Source organism: Cnephaeus nilssonii, assembly GCF_951640355.1.
Source record: "Cnephaeus nilssonii genome assembly, chromosome: 18".
Classification (NCBI taxonomy): Eukaryota; Metazoa; Chordata; class Mammalia; order Chiroptera; family Vespertilionidae; genus Cnephaeus; species Cnephaeus nilssonii.
The window spans coordinates 16,180,709-16,204,021 of NC_137089.1; the positions used below are offsets into that span (position 1 = coordinate 16,180,709).

A 23,313-nucleotide genomic window follows, 5' to 3' on the forward strand; every position below is an offset into this window, starting at 1 on the left:
TATTCGGGCAGAAAGGACAGCCTGTGGGTTTCCCTGGCACATATCAGAGGCTCAGTGAACATAAGTGTGGCAGGAACACAAAAGCAAGAGAACAGGGGAACAGCCAGACCATCGGAGAGATGGTAAACATGTGACCTTTGTCTTAAGAGCAACTCGAAGACATTCCATTTTTGAGCAAGGGGTGCTGGAGGAGATGATGGGATCATTATAATTTGTATGTTTTTAATATATTTCATTGATTTTTTACAGAGAGGAAGGGAGAGGGATAGCGAGTTAGAAACATCGATGAGAGAGAAACATCCATCAGCCGCCTCCTGCACGCCCCCCTCTGGGGATGTGCCCGCAACCAAGGTACATGCTCCCGACCAGAATTGAACCTGGGACCCTTGAGTCCACAGGCCAACGCTCTATCCACTGAGCCAAACCGGTCAGGGCGGGATCATTATAATTTGAAAAGGATTGCTTTGGCCAAAGTGTGGAGAACAGAATGGAGGAAGTCAGAAGTGTGCCTTCTTCTAAAAGACCGAAGGAAGACGCGTCTATAGACTCACAGCAAGTTTTCAGAGATTATTAACATTGAGGTTGTAAGATGGCATTCTCCTCATACATGCTGTATCTCCTAAGACACAGGATTCGGCTCTCCTAATTTCCCCCACAATGTTCAAATAAGGTCTTGAATCAAACGTATGAAGGCGTTTCCTTGGGGAATAAATAGACTGGAAATTCCGTGGCTTTGCCATTGGCCTTCTGCCCATTCAATAAATAACTACTTTACGTATGATCCAGATTTCCACAGAAGTCTTCATAATTCAGGCTGTTGCCCAAGTAACCTCGTTTCTGTGTAGTACACATAGAGGCCCATAGTTGCTGTTATTTTATTAATGCCTCCTACTTAAGGCAGACTGACTCGATACACATCTCCTATGAGCTGATGATTCAAAAATTAGTCCCAATTCTGAATGAGTAAAGTGTCAGCCACTATTAAAAAAACAAGACTGAGTGCTATCAGCAGAGAAGACTGTTAAAGAAGGGTTTTTAACGTTTACTCCTATGTTGCGGGTAATAAATAGGATTTCCGCATGTCCTCTATCACACACGTGGGGTATTTTGTTTGCTTTGGAAACAAGCTGACCTTGGTGTTACAGTCTACAGTTTGGATTCTCTGGATAAGAATCCTTTGATTTTTCTGGGCTTCTTTTCAGCATTTCAAATAAATTGTAAAGTCAGTCTCAGGCATAGAAAGACTGTGCGGTTCTCTGAAAATTCTAGTGTCTACATTCACCTGATTATTTTAACCTCCCAGCTTACTCAGATGTTCAGCCCTGGAGGGAGAGTTGGGCTCTGTCTGCCTTCTGCTTAGAGTCATTCATAAGCATGTTAATGGGATGCTGGAGATTTATGTTCATAGACGTTCATATTCAAAAATGACCATCCTGTGACATTACTTTTAACTCTTTATGACTGCTTGTTTTCAAAATTAGGAATTTGACTTTACTTTGCAATATATTCAGTATTTTTTTATGTTGTGCACAGTTCTATAAAATTTTAATTAGAGATGAGAACTTGTCTGCACAGGCAGTGGGTCTTGATAGAGACTTCTGAATTCTGGAGAGTTATGAAATATTTCAAAGTTTTAATGAACCATAGATTGGGTTAAAGGAAAGATGCAGTTTGAAATCGCATGAGAGTTTAGACAAAAATCCTACATAGTAATAGATCTTGAGTAAATTATGTATCAGTTAGTCCTAAGTTCTTAAAGAATGAAATATAACGTGACTTCTGAAGACATCGGGTCATATTGGGAATATTGCCATTTTAATTTTACTATTTAATAATGAATGTGGTCTGTTTTAATATTTATGTTAATTTTCTCCATGCCACCAACTTCTTTAGTCTCAAGGTAGTATGATCGGTAGTACATTTCTGATTATCTTAAAAGGAGAAGAGAGTTGTTTATAAGAAAGGCTTGATGTTTTCTTGCCAAGTTTCTTTTCTCCCTCCTGTCGCCTTTCTATTTTTCAAGATTTACTGTGGAATTTTATCCCTTTTTTTGGTTGTTTTTGAAAGCTCTACTCCTCTAGTTGAAGGTCAGGGGGCCTTTCATAACGTTCAGTAAAGAAAACAGATTTCTGTTAAGAACTACTTTTATTTGCACCAAGATAATGGGGCCTCTGTTACAAACAATGAACATTCCTTGAGATGGTTCGAAAGACATATTTATGGACACAGGACACATTGTTGGCATCCAGTGCTGTTTCCAGTGGTGAACGCTGAATGAGATAGCCAGGAGATCACATACCTTTAGCATGATTAGTGCGAGGGAGACTCATGTTAAGTCACAGGGGCAGCCAGGGAAGAACGGGTGTTAGGCAAGAGGAATGATAGGACCAAGCTCCCTCTGGAACCTGTGGGAGAACTTTGGATTGCACCAATAAAATGGACATTTGAAAGTGGCCAAATCATTCTGCTCCAGATAAAAAAAATCTCCCCTTGAGCCGTAATGTATGAGTTGTGGACGTTTCCCTTGCTACTTGAGGATGATTGTGTTTTCTAGATCAGTATAGTGTGTGGCTGCCATCTATTCTTAAAGTCAGAGCGATAGGAAAGGTTTTCAAAGTGCTTTGAGTTGCTAACTTGGATTGTGTAAAATCGTGGCTCAACAATCGTTCCGTTATAAAAATCTTTAAAATGAACACCCACCATAGTCATATTTTTGTAGTTAAGGTCTTATTGTGGTTGATCCCCTGCCAGTGGTAATTCGGGTTTTTCTACTTCTTCTGAGGGTCCTGTTGGCAATTCTTCCTTTGCTTACGTCCAGACTTCTAAACTAGACTAGTGAGGTACAACAAATCAATGTTTCTACCTCTCTCTCTCTCTCTCTCTCTCTCTCTCTCTCTCTCTCTCTCTATCTCTCTCTCTCTCTCTCCATTCCTCTATCTCTCTAAAATCAATCAGTACATTTTTTAAATGTCTGTATTCTGTTCAGTAATGCTATTTCACTGAGGCACCATAAATGGTAATATATCATGGCTTACATCCTTTGATAGATTTATTAAAGGCCTTACTTTGATCCTAAAAGGGGGATGATGACATATGGAATTGCTGAATATAGATGCATTGGAGAATTATCAATGACAGAGACTCCCTGTTCTATGCCATCACCAGGACCACCCAACGCGGACATTTGTTTAAACATCATAGGAGTGACTTTGTAAACATTTTCTTCTGTGGGCATTTTAATACACTGCACACTGGGCGCCACAGCTTCATGCAGTGACTACACTTTGTGGGAAAGAGCAAGGCCTTGCCTGTGATGTATTTATTGCCGAAGGGACAATTTTTATGTGTAGTCATGACTATGATAGATAGTAAACGAACCCGTAAAACTGACCTTCAACAATTTACATGCACCTATGTGAGCCTGAGGAAATAGCCTTGGATTTATCATACACCTTTTTTATTGCGAAGTTATAATTATTGGTGTAGGGGATAGGCACAGGGCCCTAACACAAAGTTGTCCAGCATCAGCTGGGCCGATCCTGGGATACTGGTGTGATTTTACAGATGTCAGATCTCTTTAGTGTACCTGGAAGAATTTAGATCTCTGGCCTTTTTGGTTATTTCACTTATTGATTATGAATTCACGTTCTCCTGCCCAAAGAATTTGAGCGTTATACTACTTTAAAAAGCAGAATATTCACAGAGCTTATTCTTTTAACACTCTCAGAAATTTTATTTACTAAGTCTAGTGTTCCTCAGTGTTTTCTCTTAAAATTTACCTTGGTTGGATAATTGTATCCTGATTATTGTATTCGTTATTATGTTATTCCTTCTCACTCTCACTTTCTGAACTCTGTTTCTTTTTCTCTGTCTTTGCCTTTGTCTTTCTCCATCTGCCTCTTTCTCTGTCTCCTTGCATTTTTATTTTGTTTCAAGATGAAAGACTGTTTTTACTTGGTAGAATATTTTTATGTAAAACTAGGAGCCCAGCGCATGATTCAAAATTGTGCGGCGCTGCCCACCCTAGAGCCGCCAGTCTGGCCCTGCCTCCCTCTCTGACCTTTGAAGCAGCAGCAGCTGCTGCTGATCAAGTCCTCCCCCAGTGCAGGCGCACGGAGGCCCCTGCCGCCCCGCCCCTCCTCCTGTCTGGTCTACCCATTAGGGTGTCCCTGTTAATTAGCATATTTCTCTATATTAGATAGATAGATAGATAGATAGATAGATAGATAGATAGATAGATAGATAGATAGATAGATAATTCAGTCATAAATGTTAATCAGAGACTTTGAGGACTGAAATATATTCAGAGGGACATTTTTGGAGAATATTTAGAATGTGGAGTTCATATTTTAAGATACCTTAATGAAGGCTCTGCTACTTGAGCAAGGTTTTATGTACATAGTTAAATGACTTAATCTCAGAAAGCCTCAACCTTTTCATCTGCTAAATGGATATAACTGTTACATTTCTTGTAACAGTTAAATGGGATGATATAAGAAAGGCAAGTAGCTTAGTACATGACCCATAGTAGGCACTACAAAGTGTTATGATATATAAAAAATAATTAACAATAATATTAGCATACTTATTTTATAATCAATAAACTATGTGAAAAATCCCTAAAAGCTAATTAACTGAAATACACTTTTTGTAATAAAGGTAAGTTAATGGATTTAATCCTCTCCTTAAAATTTAGTTTGGAGACCTTCCTTTAAAATACTCTTTCATTTTCAAAAAACAGTGTAAAATACAAGTCAATATTAAAGTGAAAAAGCGGTCACTACATGTCAAGGAATTATTTTCAGCAGACTGGACTGCACTGTCTTCGCTTTCAGATATCTTTGATATGGAACTTCCCAACAGCACAAAGGAGAAATATGAACATATGGTTGAAAGTAAGAAATCAGCAGCAAGTTCCCACATTCAGAAAATTGTAGCTGGAAGATGTTTTTGTTTTTTCCTTTGCCTCCATTTCATCAAGTTATTTAACTTGAAAAAAAAAAAGTGCTTATAAATGTGGAGTTTGCTTTTTACCTTATGCATCCTTTTCATCTCAATACCACTGCATGACTAGGAAGCACGTTTCTGTGGCATCCGCTTTGCTAGTTTTCTCATTGCAGGCTGACCTGCAACTTCCGACTTTTATTCCCCAGAGTTAGAACATGAACCCTGTCTCAAAATTAGGCATCCGGTGCACATTTGTAAACCAATGAAGGCCGGGAATCTCCTGTACTATTTGTATTCTACGGAACCTATACAACATGTTAATATTATCCCTGATATTCTTTTTGAAGTGCCTGCGTTATGTTATGCTTACCATGCATATTATGCCATTTAATGACTACAAGAATCTCAGATGATAGGTTTTATTTCTCTCATTTTTACAAAGGAGGACTCGGAGTTTCAGTTTAACTAACTGTCTTACCACACAGTTGTGAAGCAACAAAGCTCAAATTGAAACCTGTGTCCACCTGACTTCAAAACCTATTCTCTTTCAACTCCACCATGCTGTGCCTGTACTTTTAAGTGAAATATCATGAATGTCCGGGATCAAAGAAGAATCTTTATATTGCAAGAAACACTAGACTTATTGGACAGAGTTTTAGATGAACATACCCGTTTAAATGCATTTACATCTTGCTTAAAGGCAGTACTTTGCAAGGAAACTTAAAATCAGCAATTAGATTTAATTTGCTTGTAGGTGTACACCTAAGGCCATACCTACACCAGCCAAGTAAATAGAGATTTTTAGTATCTTTCACCAGGGAGCAGTAATATCTGTGTTGCCATTTTACAAAATATATAATCTTACAATATATTTCCATTTAAAACAGTGGCACGATTACACCCATGTTGGCAGTGTATTTCTCATATTTCACTATTTTATTGCAATATCGTGATGACTTTATCTATCTCAGTATAGCATCTAAATCCCACAAAAAGGAACAGAAGAGAACAGAGAAACCAGATGCAATTTAAACCACCTGCATGTTAAAGAAATTGCTAATGTTCACAAATGTAGAACATCGTTTTTATAGAAGTCGATGTTTGAAGATAATAATGAGCATTATTAAGTCTTTCTGTATATTGGGAAATTAGTAATTAGTATTTCAAAATTAGTATTTCAGAAAAAAACGATCAAAAACTAATTTTTTTCAGACACAGCAAGAATAAAATCAGGCTCCAAAGAAGGAATACTTTATTATTGATGCACCAAAGAGTGCTTATATGGCAAATAATAATTTTCTGACAGCTGCTGTAATTAATTTTTATTTATCAGCCGTGAGTTACAAATATTATAGTTGAAGTTCTACAAATAAGCAATAAATACTGAAAAGAGAAATGCCATATTGTTCACTTTCAGTTCTTCAGATAATGAGTTGGCTATTTAGAAGCATGGAACAGACTGAAGCATGTCAGAGGGAAGGTGGGGTGGGAGGTTGGGGGAGGAGAGATTAACCAGGGAATTTACATGCATAGCCCATGGATAAAGACAATAGTGGGGTGAAGGCTTGGGAGGGACCGGTGCAGGTGGAGGTCGTCAGTGGGAAAAAACAACAGCAAGAAAACAAAGGGAACATCTGTAATACTTGCAACAATAAAGATAAATTTAAATTAAAAAAAAAAGAATTTCCAAATTCTAAAAATATATTATATGAAACCTAAGGACATATCTTTTATATTTCTTCCAGTTGTTGACTGTATTATCTATAGTGGGATGGGTTAAATCCACTTGGTTAGCTTTGTTTTTTATAATAGTAAATTAGTCGTTTACGGGATCTCAAGATTATAAATTCATATTTTAGTGGAAATTTTATTGACACAATTATGCAGTTGTAGTAACAACTTGCAAAAGTATAGTATAATATCCCGATCAGGATATTGACATTCATAGAGCCCACCTATTTTATTATGATTTTTTCAGTTTTGTCTGTTCTTGTGTGTGTGTGTGTGTGTGTGTGTGTGTGTGTGTGTGTGTGTGTGTGTTGAATCTATGATTTGCTTTAAGAACCACAAGTGTTCTCAGAAAGTCAGATAGTTCATTAGGCTGTGTCTAATGTATAAAAAAAATGTTTACTGATTAAGGATCTATGGAAAAGTATAATGAAATCCAATAAAAGATCTTGGTGAGATTAACGGACTAGTTTGATTTGCATTTCCATGGTTAGAAGTTAAATAAGAACCTGGATTAAAGCTGTCTGAAGCAGTTACCTGTTACCTTTCAAGAGAGGGGCAACATAATCCCGGGCCTGCCTCCCCCATGGATTGAGAGTACATTGTCACACAGGGCAGAGTCATGGATTCAGCAGCCAAGGGGAACTTTATTCTATGACTCTCCTATTCTATGACTCTCCCTCACTCAAACCAGATTATATACATTTATCAATCTCTCTTACCATTTCCTTATTTATATATTTGGAAGTAATGAAACCTATTTACAGAAGAACTAAAAGAATCTTTTCCAGTTTTTTAGTGTTGTATTCTTTCCTTCCTTTATCATTTTTACGTTCATCTTATCCTGTATAAGTGAAGTCACTCTATATTTGTATATGCTTTTACAGATAATATCCTCACACTCTCTTTCCTCCCTCCCTCCCTCCCTCCCTCCCTCCCTCCCTCCCTCCCTCCCTCCCTCCCTCTCTCCCTCCCTCTTTCCCTCCCTCTTTCCCTCCCTCCCTCTGTGTATTCAAATAATATGTATGAAATCCTTACTAGGTCTGAGAAGTACTAGGTCTGAGAAGCAAAGTTGATTAGACACCATACCTTCTTTCCTGAGCTGTGTAACTTGATAATAGTCAGCCAGACATTATCACTGACACAGTCAGGCACACACATGCACACATGCATGTGCTGCAGCATGGTAAGCGCTTTGATGGATGTGGGTGCAAAGGGAGAAGGGAAATATGGCTGGTTATAAGGGGTGTTTTGGAGGACTACCTCTTTGTGTCCCTGTTGGTACCCGACAGAATATTTTCATGTGAGTTATTAAACTAGGAGCTTCTAAGTTTCTCAAATAGTAAAATTCTGAAATAAAATACCATTTATTGAAATAAACTTCTTAGTTATAGGAGTAGGCAAAGCTCGGTAGTGTGAAGTATTTAGGGAATGGTCGATTCGAGCTTGGGTATTGGGATATTTATAAAAGAAAGGAAGACTGTCCCTTTAGCTTCCTGCAGTAGACTGTGTGGATGACTCACAGTATTCTGGGAGGTCAAGTGGGGATCGCCATGATTTGTAATTGGAGTCTTCTTTCACCCTGCCCTAATGACGCTGGCTGCTTCTTTTCTTGTAATTGCATTGTGTGTATGTAAATTAATTTCTCTTAAGTGCTTTAGAATTTATTCTATTAAGTAGTCTCATTTCAAATCTTATTTATATTATGCTCTTGCTTCTGGCTCCTGTTTCAAATTTTTGCTCTGGTCCTGCCAGCTTGATTATAATTCCATATAATGAAGCTGAAACTAAAAACGTTCTACTCTTAATTCTGTGTTATGGAGGAAAGGAGGTGTATGGCTCATATGGTTGCAATTAAATATAAAGGTGGAAGTGTTTGTTTTATTGTAGACACAAGTTGGAGTTGAAGTATTGATTTCACGATCTTCAGGTTAGCAAAATTATTTAAGAAAGGTGATCCCCCAAATGCACCGTGATTACAGGGCTATACACAGAGTGATGCTCATTCATGTTTGCTCATGAATGAATAAAAAATGAATTAGTTAGGACTAGCTACCATATGCTTGTCCCGCAGCTGGCTTATGATATTATAATTTTTCTTGACGTACATGAATTTAGTAATAAGTAATGGTAAATGCAGTTATTGTATGCTAGCCTTGATTTTCAGACTTTGTTGCCTATGAAAATTCAAAAGAATAAATTAATAATGTGCTTAAAAGATACTCGTTTTTCCCTAAGATACGTTTTATTTAAGTTTAATTTTTTTATTGATTGATTTTAGAGAGAGGAAGTGGGGAGAGAGAATGAGAAACATCAATTTGTTGTTCCATTTATTTATATATGCATTGGTTGCTTCTTCTATGTGCCTTGACAGGAGATCAAACCCATAACTTTGGCATATCGGGACAATGCTCTAACTAACTGATCTACACAGACAGGGCTGTTTTATTTAAGTTTAACATCCTTGGTTTAGAAACTCAAATTGTTGGTCAGAATGGTCAAAAAATACTGATGACAGTAAAAATAATAATAGAAAATCTGTATATTTTTACAGGATTTTGGCTAAGGAATAACCTTTGATTTTGATAAAGAGATATATGCAAGTGTGAAGGAATATATTAAGTAATATTTTTTGAAGAAATATTGGAGGCATTGTCTGTTTATATTTAGAATACTGCCATTTTTCCCATCAAGAAATTATGATTGTCTCTGGCTTTAATATAATTGTCCATTACATATTTAGTCATTGTTATTCAGTACAGCAGTGTTTGTTAGGGACTTCTGTTTCTTCCTAGTCACCATCTCTCACGTAGCAGATGATTGTTGTTATTCTTCAAATCTTGATCCGCTCTTCTCTCCTGTATTGTGGCATTTAACTGCATCAGTTTGAGTCAAAGCGTTACTATTGAGTTAAAAACAAAAAGGAGTAATAATGTAAATCTACACTGAATAACAAAAATTAAAGGCAAATATTCTCAAAAATATAAAAGATTATGATAACTAATAAAGGTGCTTTTGCTTTCATTCAGGTAGTTCACCATGGGTATCAATGTATTTCCCAATTCCTCCTATGTTTTTCGTGCAAGTGAGAACATTAGATACAGGACTAATATAAAGTCTGGCACATAATAAACACTGTGGAAGTGTTAAAAATGTTATTTGGTGATTTTATAATTGAGAATATTGGAGAAATAAAATTTTAAAATCTAATGATGGACAGTAAGAAAAATATTTTCCATTGTTTTAAATATGGTTGTTCTAGTTTGGGGGGGCGTTTACTAAAATATAAGCATAGTCCCTATTTTCTCTTCTCTGGAACCCTATAATACCAGGATAATGTCAGTGGAACAGTTAGCCCTGGTTATCTAGTAAAGGAATGGGTGAGTCACATTGATGTTAACCTTCACAGCCACACACCTTTGCCTGGTTTAGCTGTGAAGTGAGAAAGGAATGCCACCTGGGGTTACTGTGGGCTGAATGAAGGTCCCCATTACCTGTGTGGGTAGTAGAATCAGCTCCAGGACCTGTTACTGTCACCTTCAGATGCAATATGATCCTTTCATTCTTCATTTTCTTCATCTGGAGTAAAAGTGATTCTGGGTGAAAGCTAGTTTCAGTTTGGATAATTGTGATTATCAAGGTCTGGATGTTGAATGCAAGTAGTTTTCATTCATATGCTTCATTTTCCTTATTCTCAACTATAAAATACTAAGATCAAATTTGTAACATTTATTAAATACTTATTATGTGGCAGATATTATATTGAGTTAATTACATATATGGCCTCATGTTCATATATGTAATTAGCAAATTTAGGATAAGCAATTGGAGAAATAAATCGTTGCCCATGTGAAGTAGCAGCAAGCCAATGGATACAGGCAGAATACAAGTGGGTGCTTCAAGATAGTTAATAAAGTTTTTTATATGATCTGAGTTGTTGAATCCCAGAAGTGTATATAATCCCCACTCTTAATGGCTTGCAAAATCAAAAGAATATATCAAATCTAAGTTAATGATGTCCCATAGGTTATTTCCTTATTACTACATATGCAATTATTTTCTAATATGCTCAAAAAACTATCATGGTTCCTTTCTGTGGTCACATTTGTCATACAAGAAAATACAAAATTGTGGGACATTCTTGTACTTCGTGGGGGACAGAATATTATAGATTAATATTACAAATTGAAAGTAAAGTGCTTAAGCATATGTTCTTAACAATGGAAAATCATCACTTTGACTCTAGTTAAGACTTGTGAGTAATTATTTCCATAGTGCAGTATCTATGGCATTTTAACTATATTCCAGATCACCCATATTAAAGATGAACAATATTTTACAAAAAGAAAAACAGAATAGATCTACTGAATGGTACTTACTATCCATGGTTTTAATTAAGTTAGTGAAACTAGAGAGAAAATCAGACGTAAGATATTTATTGCATAGCTTAGTACAAGTTGCCTTTACATTTATATCCATCTTTCCAAAAACAAAAAGCCGTTTCAAAGAATGTCACCAATGGGCATGTTTATACATATTTGACAGAGATACATTATTCCAAACATCTATTCTAACTTCTAATATTTATTTACAAAAGCCCCTGGTATTTCTAGGCAACATATGTTTATTTACATAGTCGAGTTTTACACATAGCCTTTAAATTTAATACCTTTTTGACTGTGTGAGTATTCTGACATATTGATGATATAAAAAATCTAGAATTTTTTTTAAAAGAACCAATTTATATCTTGCATCAAATACATGGTTTAGATAATTGTGGTCACTTCCGGGTGCCTTATTCTGGTATCAGGCATCACACCAGGAGTTCTGAATGTACTCATCTGATAGAGAATAAATAACTTCCCCTCGTCTGTCATAGGAGCAAGTGATGAAAAGGGTCCCTTCTATCTGTAGGCGCTGTCAACTGAGAGGACACTATAGATGCACTTAGAGATGAGCTCACCTCTCTGGTCTTTAATGCTTGAGGAGAGAGCTCTAGTACTGTTATCTCAATTTCAGGAGTTTATATGAAATTATTTGAAAATAATAATTTGTAAATTTATTTTTGTGATATTGAAAATATTTTATAAGAAAAGGCTAGTATTATTTAAGATGAAGGCAGCTTATAAGATTTTTAAACAATTTTTATAAATACCATTTTGGCCCAGCTGGCATGACTCAGTGGTTGAGCATCTACCTATGAACCAGGAGGTCATGGTTCTATTCCCATCAGGGCACATGCCTGGGTTTCAGGCTCCATCGCCAGTGGGGGGCATGCAGGAAGCAGCCAATCAATGATTATCTCATCATTGATGTTTCTAACTCTCTCTCTCTCTCTCCCTCTCCCTGTCTGAAATCAGTAAAAATATATATTTTAAAGAAATACTGTTTCGGCTAAAATTAACATCTTTACAATATTGTACAACAGAATCTCTTACCATCAGTTATCGTTTCCGCGGTCTGTCCTTTACAACAAATTTCAGTCATTTGCTTCTTTCAATTTGGCAATGATTTTATCTCAAGGCATCCCTTTTTAGTTCATTGAATCTCTGACTTACAAAAAATTTTATTTGTAACATTACAAATGTGTTTAAATGCTCATGTTCACATTGTATTGTGTTCACTTTTAAAAGCTATTATTTCGGATCTATTAGAGGAAAGAGATGGCTTACACTGTCCTTTGCCAGTTTTCCTGCCTCTGAGATCTCGTTTCTGCGTTCTCTGAGTTGTCTTAGGAGACTTTTTTCTTGCTGGGCAAATTTGATCTTCTACCTTCACCCAAAGCTTCACATGTTGGATCATTTGCGGCAGTTATGATTAGCTCACCAGCGTTAGAATAAGTCACATAAGGAAAAGATCCCCATTAGATTCACGTTTGAATCTCCAGTATCCAGCATTGTACCTGGCTGGCATCATGTGTTCAACAAGCACTTTTGAACTAGTAATTACTTCTTTAAGTAAAGTTTAGTTAGTGTGGTTTTATGAATAACATAGTCCTGGAATAGTTCTGCCTGCAGAAGTTTAATACCAGGTGAGCTATCGTGGCTGTCCTGGGCGAGGTCCTCATAGCCTGTTAGGGGCCCCTCCACAGCAACCGTGTTTTCAGAGACCGCTGCCTCTGCGGAGAACAGGATCAATGCTCAGATCTGTGCAGCAGGCTCTGAGCTTATGTCAATCACACTCCTGAGTAATAATATTAGCCTGCCTGCCTGTTTTCTTTCCTTTCTCTCCCTCCTTCCTTCCCCCTCTCTCTTCTCTTCTTCCTTCTTCAAGATCCGGCATTTTCTCTTCCATATTCATGCTGGAAAGGGAACGATCCAAGTTAGAGAAAAGGAGAGAGGGACGGAAGGGAAGAGGAGCTCCATGTATGTATATTGACCATATGCCTCCTTGAGCCACTGACTGTGCTAAATGTGTGATCGTGAGGGATTTCGCAAGCTGGACATTGAGATTTTCCAGCGTGCAATCACTTTGTATACTTTCACATCAAATAGTTTTCTTAGGAGAAGGTGCTATCAACCAAAATGAGAAGCTGGGGAGTTGTTTCAGAGTGTTCAAATGCCTAAACTTTGTGTTCTTAGGAAGAAAAGCTTATCAGGACCTGCTATATTGAATCAGACTTGTGTTGCGTGTTTTTTTTTTTTAAATTTTAGTTGATTTAATAACTACATATTTTGCTTGGAGAACGATGATCAAAGGTAGGGAGGAAACGGCACTGTTTAGAACCATGTGGCTTAGATATTCTCTCCCTGAAATTTTTGGGCCAGAAATGTAAAAGTTTACTGTGAACTTGAAACAATCGAACAATGCTTGTGCCACTCTTCCCCCCATGACATGTCCTAGTGTTCTGTTTGTTTAATCATTTCTATCACCTTGTCTTCTCCAGGCCTCGTCCTGAGGCCCGTCCTTCAGGCACTCATTCTGCTCTCCAAATTGACTGGCAGCTGATCTTATAACTGAATCCCCTCTCATGGCTGCTGATATGATACTGGGGCTTGAGGTCAATCCTTCCACCTAGTTAAGTTGTTAAAATTTTTTTAAAGAGGCCGTTTGATAAAGTAAAATGAACATGAGAGGGTCAGAAAACCAGGGTCAGAGTCCTAGCTTCACTACTAATTTTGTCACTTAAGTTACTTGAGTTTTGAGTCCAGCCCAATAAATCGGATGGTAAAATGGTAAAAGTTAGACCTACTCTGTCCGCTTACTCCTCAGAGAAGTAACAATTGAAGTGTGTGTGATAATGTAAAAAAAAAAAAGTATCATGAATGTAAAAATCGATTGTTTAAATACCTTTAACCCAGAGCAATGAACACACACATGCATACTTTTATATTTTCTGCAACTCTACCAGATACAAAGCATTTGGGGATATCTAGAAAATTCAATGAAGAGAGCTAATGAATGTATACAAATCACTATTATAAGGAAGAAAATGATGAAAAATTTTAGAGTTAAAGACCAAACAGTAGTTCAAAAGGAGAGACCACCTCTGGACATCTGGCAAAGAGAGGCTGTAGGAATCAAGGAAGTGTTCAACAGGAGTGACAGACAGATTTCAGAGGACAGGAAGGTTTAAACATAATACTAATGATGAATATGTCCAGCCATATGCCATATAGCTAAGGCCTTCAGAACACAGAAAGATGGAATGTGTACTGCACCCAAGAAACAAAAGTGTCAAGAAGCCTGCTTTGGACAAAATTACTCTTGTCAGTTATGTATAATGTAAGTATATATGCAACTGTGAAGGTATACACACATTAATGGAAGACTCAGACGTGTAAGCAAATGACGGCAGCTTGCTTGATCTTTAGGAAATATATTTTTGGAAGTATTTTTTTGAAACTAATAACATTTTCAGCAATGCATGTTCAAACTTTAGAAATTAAAAAAAGAAACTTTGTGCCAGTATTTTAGCCTACATATTAAATCTTCCCAGAGACTAAAACATTTTCAAACTAAATATGTATGTATGTTTGTGTGTGTGTGTGTGTATACACGCATATGTATAATTTATTGAAGATGCCATACAATAAGAGAATTCATTTGGTGATTAATTAAGTTAATGCTTCAAGGTCTAGTCTGCACGGTATTTATTCTTTTGAATTCCGGGACCCACATCAGGGTTTCATAAAGCGTTTCAGTGTTATATGTGCTGTGCTGGCAGTAGTGTTGTAGATAAGAACTCAAGTATCCTGTGATCCTTAGTCATTTGTACATGTTGAATCTTTAGTCTCTTTATGGTTCTATTTTTCACTCTATGTTTGTTTTTTTTAGCACTTATAGTAATACTTATACATTTTGTTCTCTGGATAAAAATTTTTAAAGCTATAATGGAATCCCACTTTAGACCAGTCTTCTGCACATTTCTGTTAGTGCACTGTTACTTCTCTGATTTAGATTAAAAGCTCTCAAAGTATTGTTGTAGTTTTTGTCATATTATTTGTTCATCTGTCAAGTCATTCTGACATCCTTTGGTTTCCACATATTATGACCCCAAATTTCCCTTTCCCACTCCCAAATGGAGCTTCTTGTAGACCGTTCCTTCCAGGCAAAACTCATTCTAATCACAGTTGATACTTAAGAACGTTTACCTGTTCAAACTTGTCAGTCTATTTTCTCTCATCTGCACTTTTACCATCTCTTACCATGTAAACAAGACTCCATCTGGGTTTCTTACAGGCATTGAGCTGAAGAAACACCTCATAAGCACTGACCTGTGCAGTTTCATTGTGCTCCCACTGTCTTCTTATGAATGAATAAACGAACTTATGAGAAAGCATACAACTTTACCAGACAAAAAGCAAAGGTAGCCTATGCACAGCTGGAGTGGCTAGGATGGTTGAGCATCACCCTGTGCACTGAACGTTGCCGGTTCGATTCCCCGCCAGGGCACATGCGTGTGTGCTGGTTGGAGCCCATGTGGTTTTTCTCACATCAATGTTTCTCTCTCTCTTCCTCTCTCTAAGCATGTCCTTGGGTAAGGATTTTTTTTTAAAAGTAAATGCTGCCTAAAATGTAGAACCATAAATATCAATGAGGTCCATTGATGTTAAATGTTCTTGGAAAGCTGTTCCTTGCTTCTTTCTTGCTGAACAGGATCTGTGGTTGATTTTCACCCACAGCATCTCCTTTGGAGTTTCTCCTTCTGGAGAAAACCGGCCTTCCCTGACCAGTGCTCTGCAGACGGTGACCCTGCTGTGGCCCTCCCGCCTGTAGACTGACTCCTGGCTGCTGCTCCCCCACTGCTGTTTCCTGTGTCTGCTAGCCCAGACCGCTCCAGCTCACGATGATTCCTCCCTAGGCAGACCCTCCCCTCTGTGGCTCGAGATTGGAATCAGGAAGTGGTACGCGGTCAGCCTGCGACAAGGAGTGTTGTCTGGAAGGTCAGGGAGGGTTCCTGGCAGCGGAGAAGCACACTGTGCCAGGTTTCTTGAGCAAAAGACCGATGACTCCCCCCTCCTCCTTCCAGCGGCTGAAACATGTCCAGAAACTGCAGCTCCTCCTCCCAGTGACTTTTCCAAACATTCCCCCAAGCGAGTCATGCTCCAGGTGAATATTTTCAGATACCTGGGTTGAGCTGGAATTTTGTTGTTACTCCTAGAAACAGACCATAGAGCAAAAGGCAGAATATGGCAATTTCTTGCTCCCAAACGTGAACGTGTTCTCTGCATATTAAACTTATTTTGCATGTGAATATGCAGGTTGTGGCTTTCTAGTTACTTCAGATCATGGTGTGTGTTTTTAAAAATCTTGAATTTTCTACTTTATTCCCAATAATATTACTACCTAGAACCATATTTTATGTCTCCTATTTTTCTGTCTTGAACATGATCCTTGGTCGGTTTCCATGGGCCTTAGGATAGAATGTCCAGACGTGAATCCTTAAGACCAGCCAGAATAAGGAAGGAAGAGCTCCCTGAGTTTGTAATGCATGCCATTATTTGGTAGCACATGCATGCTAATTTGCTTCTTAAACAGTGCGGTACGCATGGATTTCTAAGACTTTTTAGAAACGAGAGCCAACGGGTGCATTTTGCATCCTGAAGGACTGCTGTGATTTAACCTGCTCTAGGGCCTAGACCATTCCGGGGTCCTGCCTTAGCGTTTTTAGGCACTGAATGCCTGGCGTGGAAAGGGAATGTTTCCATTTTGCCACCACCATTATGTTATCTTCCCCGGTGCAATTACAAGCTAATTCAGGGCTCTTTGTGTTAGACTAATAGCTTGTGATTCGCTGCTGTCACCCCGTACCTCTTCATACACTTTTAATACCAGCTACGGTGCCCCCAGCACTTACCTAGGGTGAGCATTTTTCTCTAAGTAGAGACTCCTCTTCGGCAAATCATTAAAGGAACATCAAAAAGATCTCATCTGTTAGAGTTACAGATGGCTAAGATCAGAATTATCAAATATCTCATTTTTTTGTTATTATTTTTTTTCCTTTTTTCCCCCCCTTCCTTATCCACACAATAAATGTAGTTGTCAGCAGGATAAGTTCATGTGCCGGATAAGGTCACAATTTCATTTAGTGACAACTTCCAACAGTACGAACTTACAAGGTTCGATTTATTAAAGAGTCAGAAGGGATAAGATCACTGCATGGCCAGCCTGATTTATCAGGGTTTGACTGGAGGACTTGAATAGGGAACGTCGTATTTCAAGTTTATGTTCAAAACTGTGGTTTAGTGTGTGTGATGACTGCATGACTCAAAAGTTGAGAGGGAAAATTAGAAAAGGTGTCCCAATAAGGCGATTTGCCGCCCCTGGCCAAGCAGTCTCATTTCCTTGCCAAACCAAGCTTTGAGATGGATCCACAAAGCATCCTATAAAGGCACTGCTTGTCTTAAAGCGCAGATGAGACGCGCTGTCATTAATGCCAGCGGAAACATGCATCGTGACCAGACTGCAGTTTGACTGTGAAGATCAGGAGCAGTAAAATGACCATCTAACCCGCGTATGTATCTGGCAAGCAGCTGTCAAATGGTTAAACCATAAGACAGCAAGAGCTCTGCCATAGTTCAGCCACCTTGGCTGACTTGGAACATGGCTAGAGATATTTTGAATCTTGGAGCGCTTTTTGAACTCAGCATGCCTTCAGGGCTGCCCATGTGTGATACCACGATGTAGACTGTTTCCCAGCCATGGAGCAAATATAAATGCGGGTTCTGACGCTCTAGCTTTCTGCTCTAGAAAGGCCTGCTAAACATTATGAACTCATTCATGTGGGTCTGCTTTAAAATTTGGTTAACTATCTATAAAACCAAGTTCAAACCAATCCAAAGTTTATTTTCGGCAAATGAAATATGACCGCCTGTCATCTCATTGACTTGCAGCCATGTCCCCTGAAATCTGAGCCTGGAGTTAAGCGATGTTCTGTAAATACCATATGCATTTATGTCATCAACTTAATGCTAAGCTTGGTTGAAGCATGATTGCTGATAACTGTGCTAAAAGGCCCACAGCTTGTCTGTTCCCCTTTGGTGAGCTACGCTTTTCATATACTTTGCTTTCTAAAGAGGCGTCAGAAGGACCCCATTAAAAAGAAACAAAATGATGGCTGGATAGCACCTTCAATGAAAAAAGATTTGAGTATCTCTCTCATGATTTTAAGTATTTCTTTCCACTAGTCAATTTCTTTTGCTTGGGCAAAAAAGTGGGGTGATATCGTAAAAGCTGCAGTATGTTTGGTAGTGATTTCTGACTTAGGGCTTTTTTTATTTTTTTTAAGTGAAGCTATCATAAGTCTTTGAGTAATCACAGACTTTTAAAAGTATGCATTATCAAGAAGATAAGAGAAACAGCCCTCAGCACTAACAATATTATCTTTTACCAAAATTGATTAGTCCATCCTATGTGTCTCAAATATTTTGTGTGCACTTACCCAGCATGTTAAAAAAAAAAAAATAAGGCTTCTTTTTCAGGAATCGCTGCAAAAATATTAACTGAGCACAAGGGGAAAATCTTTATTTTTTATCTTGCTCTATATTTCACAAATGAGGTAAAATGTGTATGAATATAATCAAATGTTGAACAAATGAATCATAAGGTTGTTAAAATTCAAAGAAGACACATATTAAGACAATTTTTTGTCTTTAAAATCAATGTTAACTGTACTCAAATTGAATTTACGAACTTACGAAAAACTTATCCAATCAACTCAATGTTCAATTTGTACTTTGTAATTACTGCATGGCATAACCCATATTAATTACCAGAGAATAAACAGAAATACCAAATATACCTGTATTTCATGATGTTTTTACTCCTGAGGAGGTGAAAGAAGTTGTCAAGGGACACTACTAAGAAGTAATTAACACAAAACTGTGTGGTATTTGACTGTAATATCATGGGACTATTAAGGAAGGAGAACTCAGTTTGTTCTGGAGTTCAAAGAAGTTTCATGAAAGGGATTAGCTTTGGGATTGATCTTGCAACATTACTAGGGTTTATCAAGGCACCCAGAGGACAGTGTGCTTGCCGAGTAGCTGGAACAATTCTCAGAAAAGTGTGGGGGTTAGACTGGAGACCGTGAGGAAGGTATGCCGAAGACTTTCCTGATCACATGAAAGGAGAATGTGTTCTGGGGAGTAGAACAGCAAGTCAGCCAGACACCGTGGAGCAATGTTGTGATAGGATTAAGAGTCAGACATGGAAGTTCAAGTTGGGATGGTCAAAAGGGAGCCAGTGAAGTACTTTCACCAATGAGTGACATGATGAAAGTGTAGTTTTAATAAGTTTATCCTGATAGTGATTGGGAGTCAGAATTGGAGCTGTAGAGTGAATTGAGGCTGGTTGGTCATCTATATCTGAATTGATAAATTCCTGGAAAATGCTCATAAGAAATGTGAATCCAAGAGATATTTGAAAGGATGCTCATCAAGGGATGGGGAATATTTCATATAGAGGTGTGAAAGGCAGAATATGACCGCAGACCCTGGTGAATGGTTAGATGTGATGCTAGAAATATATGAACATACTCTTAGAATGCTTTGATTTCTTTTGGGTGAAACAGTAAATAATTATTAGGTGCTTTGCATATGTTATCTGAGTTAATTCTCCTAGCAACCATATGGTATTGTAATTCCTATTTTGTATACAGAAGTGAAGTACAAAGGGTTAAGGAACTTGCTCGGGATGACCTGACTTGTTCCATTTACTCTTCTCTAATTCAAGTTTGAACCTATTCCAATTTGTGTCCTGGCCTCTCAGTCTACAAAACTCCTTTCACTCCAGATACCCATGCTCATCCTCTTATCAAAAGGAATCTTCTAGTCCCTTTCTTACTCTCATAAATTTTCACATTACTTGATTAAGAATTTTCTTAATCAATCCATTGCCTGCTATGGTACCATGTTTAGTTTGTTTTTTATTCTTTTGCCTTTCTAAATTTTCTGTGCCTGCTCTTCCATCACTCTGCCTTTAGAAGATCCTTGGAACTCTGTTCTAGGTCCTTTTATCTTATCAGTAGGCACGCTGTCCTAGATCAACAATCTTATGGGGTTTATTACCATATACTCATTTTAATTAATGAATAAATGCAAATATGTATCATTCTTGCCATGAGCTTGCTTCTGAGCCCAGCCTTGTACCTGCCCATCTAGAAATCACCTCTTGTTTTCCTTACAGCTACATCTACTTGAATATTTTAAAATTATAACTCTTCATCTTATCCCGAAGTCTTTTTTCCCTGTGTTCCCAATCCCAATAGGTACATGACCGTTGGCCCACTGGCCTAAGCCAGATACTTAAACGTCATTGTTGCATTGTTTCTTCCTTAACTCCTAAAATCTGAATAATCACTCAATTCTATAGCTTCTACTTCCCAGGCCTTATATATTACAATTTCTGAAATGTATCCAGGGTCTAGATTTGTTTTTCATTTTATGCTTGAGTGTCATCCAGTGTCTGATATTTAGTAGACACCGAGTCAATATTAGCAGGCTAAATGAAGGAATAAACCAGTGAATGGAGGCAAGAATAATGAATAAACAAATCAAATAAGAACTGGATCTTTGCTTTCTGATTTTGAAATCTCTGATCTTTTTGAATCAAACATCCATTTTATAATAATGTGGTGCTAGGACCTGGGTCTTTGACCATCAGCCCAAGTACTCTCTCTCATAACATGTCACATCTGGGGAAAGAAAATCATGGTACCATGGACACCTTACCAAATGGCAAATGACTGCAAACCCCTCTTTTAACAGTGAAGAACCAGCGACTCAGAAAAGATTTAACATATTCATGGCAATTCACCTGGTTACTGGATAGAGTTGAGGCTAAAAATCAATCTTCTTACTTTTAGTGCAATAATGTTTCCTCTATTTTGTGACACGTGTTAATCATTGAAAAAATTAAAAATATGATACTCTTAAGCAACTGGAAGTTAAATTAAATATAACTTCCATTTGTACAATGTCTTATTTCTCTTGCTGTCATTAACCCATGTAACCTTTTTACTATCTAAATGCTAATAATTTTCTATTTTTTTGCAGTTCTATAATGCTGTTGTGAATAAATGAATACTTTTATTTAACTATTTCAGCAACAGAAAGGATTTTCCCAAACTTTGAAATAACTTCTGACAGGCCAAAAAGGAGACTAGGGTTTGCCCGCTTGTCTAATAAAGTTGAAATGATGGACTTGATAGCTTGAATGGTTAGTGGACTCTCTGTTACGGCCATCTCTAAGAGCTCATAAAGTATTTGTGATCTATTTAAAAATTTAAAGCATTGTAGAAGACACCTCCAAAATTTTGGATATATTTGGATATCACTTTATGATTTGCCCTAAGTTTGTAATTATTAATCCATTAAAAGACAAAGCTGCTTGTAAATCCACTGGCATAGATAAGAAGCCATTGTTTGAGTCTGAGCCCTTTTCAAATGAAAAATGTCAGTGGCAGAAAAAGAGGATGAATTACTTTTTAAAAGGATTTTCAAAGATTCTCATGATTTCTCTTAAATGTGACATGACCATTTTTTAGTGTGTAAAAGCAAGCAAATTATTTGGGCATCATCTTTATGTAGAAAATAACAGTCTTAACTAGAGTTTAGCTAAAGGTTGAAGTGTATTTTACCTTTAAATAGTAAATTGTGCAGAAATTGTTTAAAATGTAAGTATGGTTGAAAATACCAAGAATGATCATGTAGAAATAAAAGTTTCTTTTCTAATAGAAGAAATAGTCTAAAGATTTAAGTAACTGCTATATGGCATAAATATGCTTACTTTAGGGACATTTCCCACCTATTCCTTTTTGACATCATAATAGATTGTTATCTGTGCTCTGTCTTTGAGGATGTTTCTATGCAAGGTTTCAGATTCCAATGCGTGAATCAAAGTGACTGTGCAGAAATGAAAAACAATTTCAGGGACAAATCTCAGAAATGGGTTTGTTATTCCACATACAAAAACAAATTTTTATTGTTCTGTATTCCTTGAATTCTGAATAAGCTTCATGATTTGATTTTTTAAGCATTAACATATTATTTAACGTAGGTAAACTATTTCTAAAACTATTCTGTAGAAGTTCAGGTCTATTTAACCTTTCTGAGTCCATTTCCTCATTACTAATCATATGAGCTACTGAAAAAATTGGGAGGTTTTTATCTTAACTTAATGAAATCAATGAATTCTTCCATTTTGAGTATACTTGACAATTGGGAGAGAAAGGGAGTGTGAGGAGGGAGAATATAGGTGCAGTCTTTAAATTTGAATCTTTTCACTGTGAATATGGAATTATTTAAATTACATATTTATTATTCAGATGCAGATATTTTTCTATTTTATAATGGACACAGTTTAATGATCACACAATATTTTAGCTGATTATGATTTATATACTTTGATCTTGGTTTTGGGAATAAGCAGCCATAAAACATGAAATGTAATGTCTGGTATTTTAACTATTCAAAGGAAGTGACATAGACGTAGAGATATCAAGAAGAGATATAATTGAACTCAGGTTGATAGTTTTGCTTTTAAAATCATCACAATTAGGTAATCATATTTAAAGATAGTTGTTGACTTGAAAAGGAACTAGGACAAGATTAAGACAAAATTTTCATAATATGTTACCTATCAAGGCTTACATCATTTAGAAAATTTAATTACTGAATATATTATATTCTATTTAGGGTTTTCCTCAACTTCCTATTCTGAATGGATTTCCACTTATATGTCTTCCTATTCCAGTCCTTCCCATTTTTATATCTGCTGCTGAGCATGCTGAGAAGAAATACCATTAAAAAAAAACAAATAAATTATATTATTAATTTATTAAAAGATAAAATTTTGGTATGATACGGTATGGTAATACTTTAAAGGCATACATAGCATAAATTTCATTATTTAAAGAGAGAGGCTCCAATTCCTGATTAAGATTTTTTGTGTTAATCCCCAAAAATGTTTAGGCTGGTGGCCATTCTTTGAAGTTTTGAAGCTCTCCTGTAATTTTTTATTAATTCATTTATTTCTTAAGCAAACTCTTTTGCTAACCTAGAATCTTACCTAAAGCACTAAATATAAAAATAACTTTGGCCCTGGCCGGGTGGCTCAGTCAGTTGGAGATTCATGCCATACACCAAAAAGGTTGTGGGTTTGATTCCTGGTCACAGCACATACCTGGGTTGGGGG

The 23,313-nt window shown here is 37.1% G+C and overlaps 1 protein-coding gene across 2 annotated transcripts in view; it reads left to right on the forward strand.

The window, feature by feature from the left end:
* The window catches only part of ZFPM2 (zinc finger protein, FOG family member 2), a 435,525-nt gene that overhangs the window by 191,157 nt on the left and 221,055 nt on the right, over positions 1 to 23,313 (forward strand). The window lies entirely within an intron of this gene.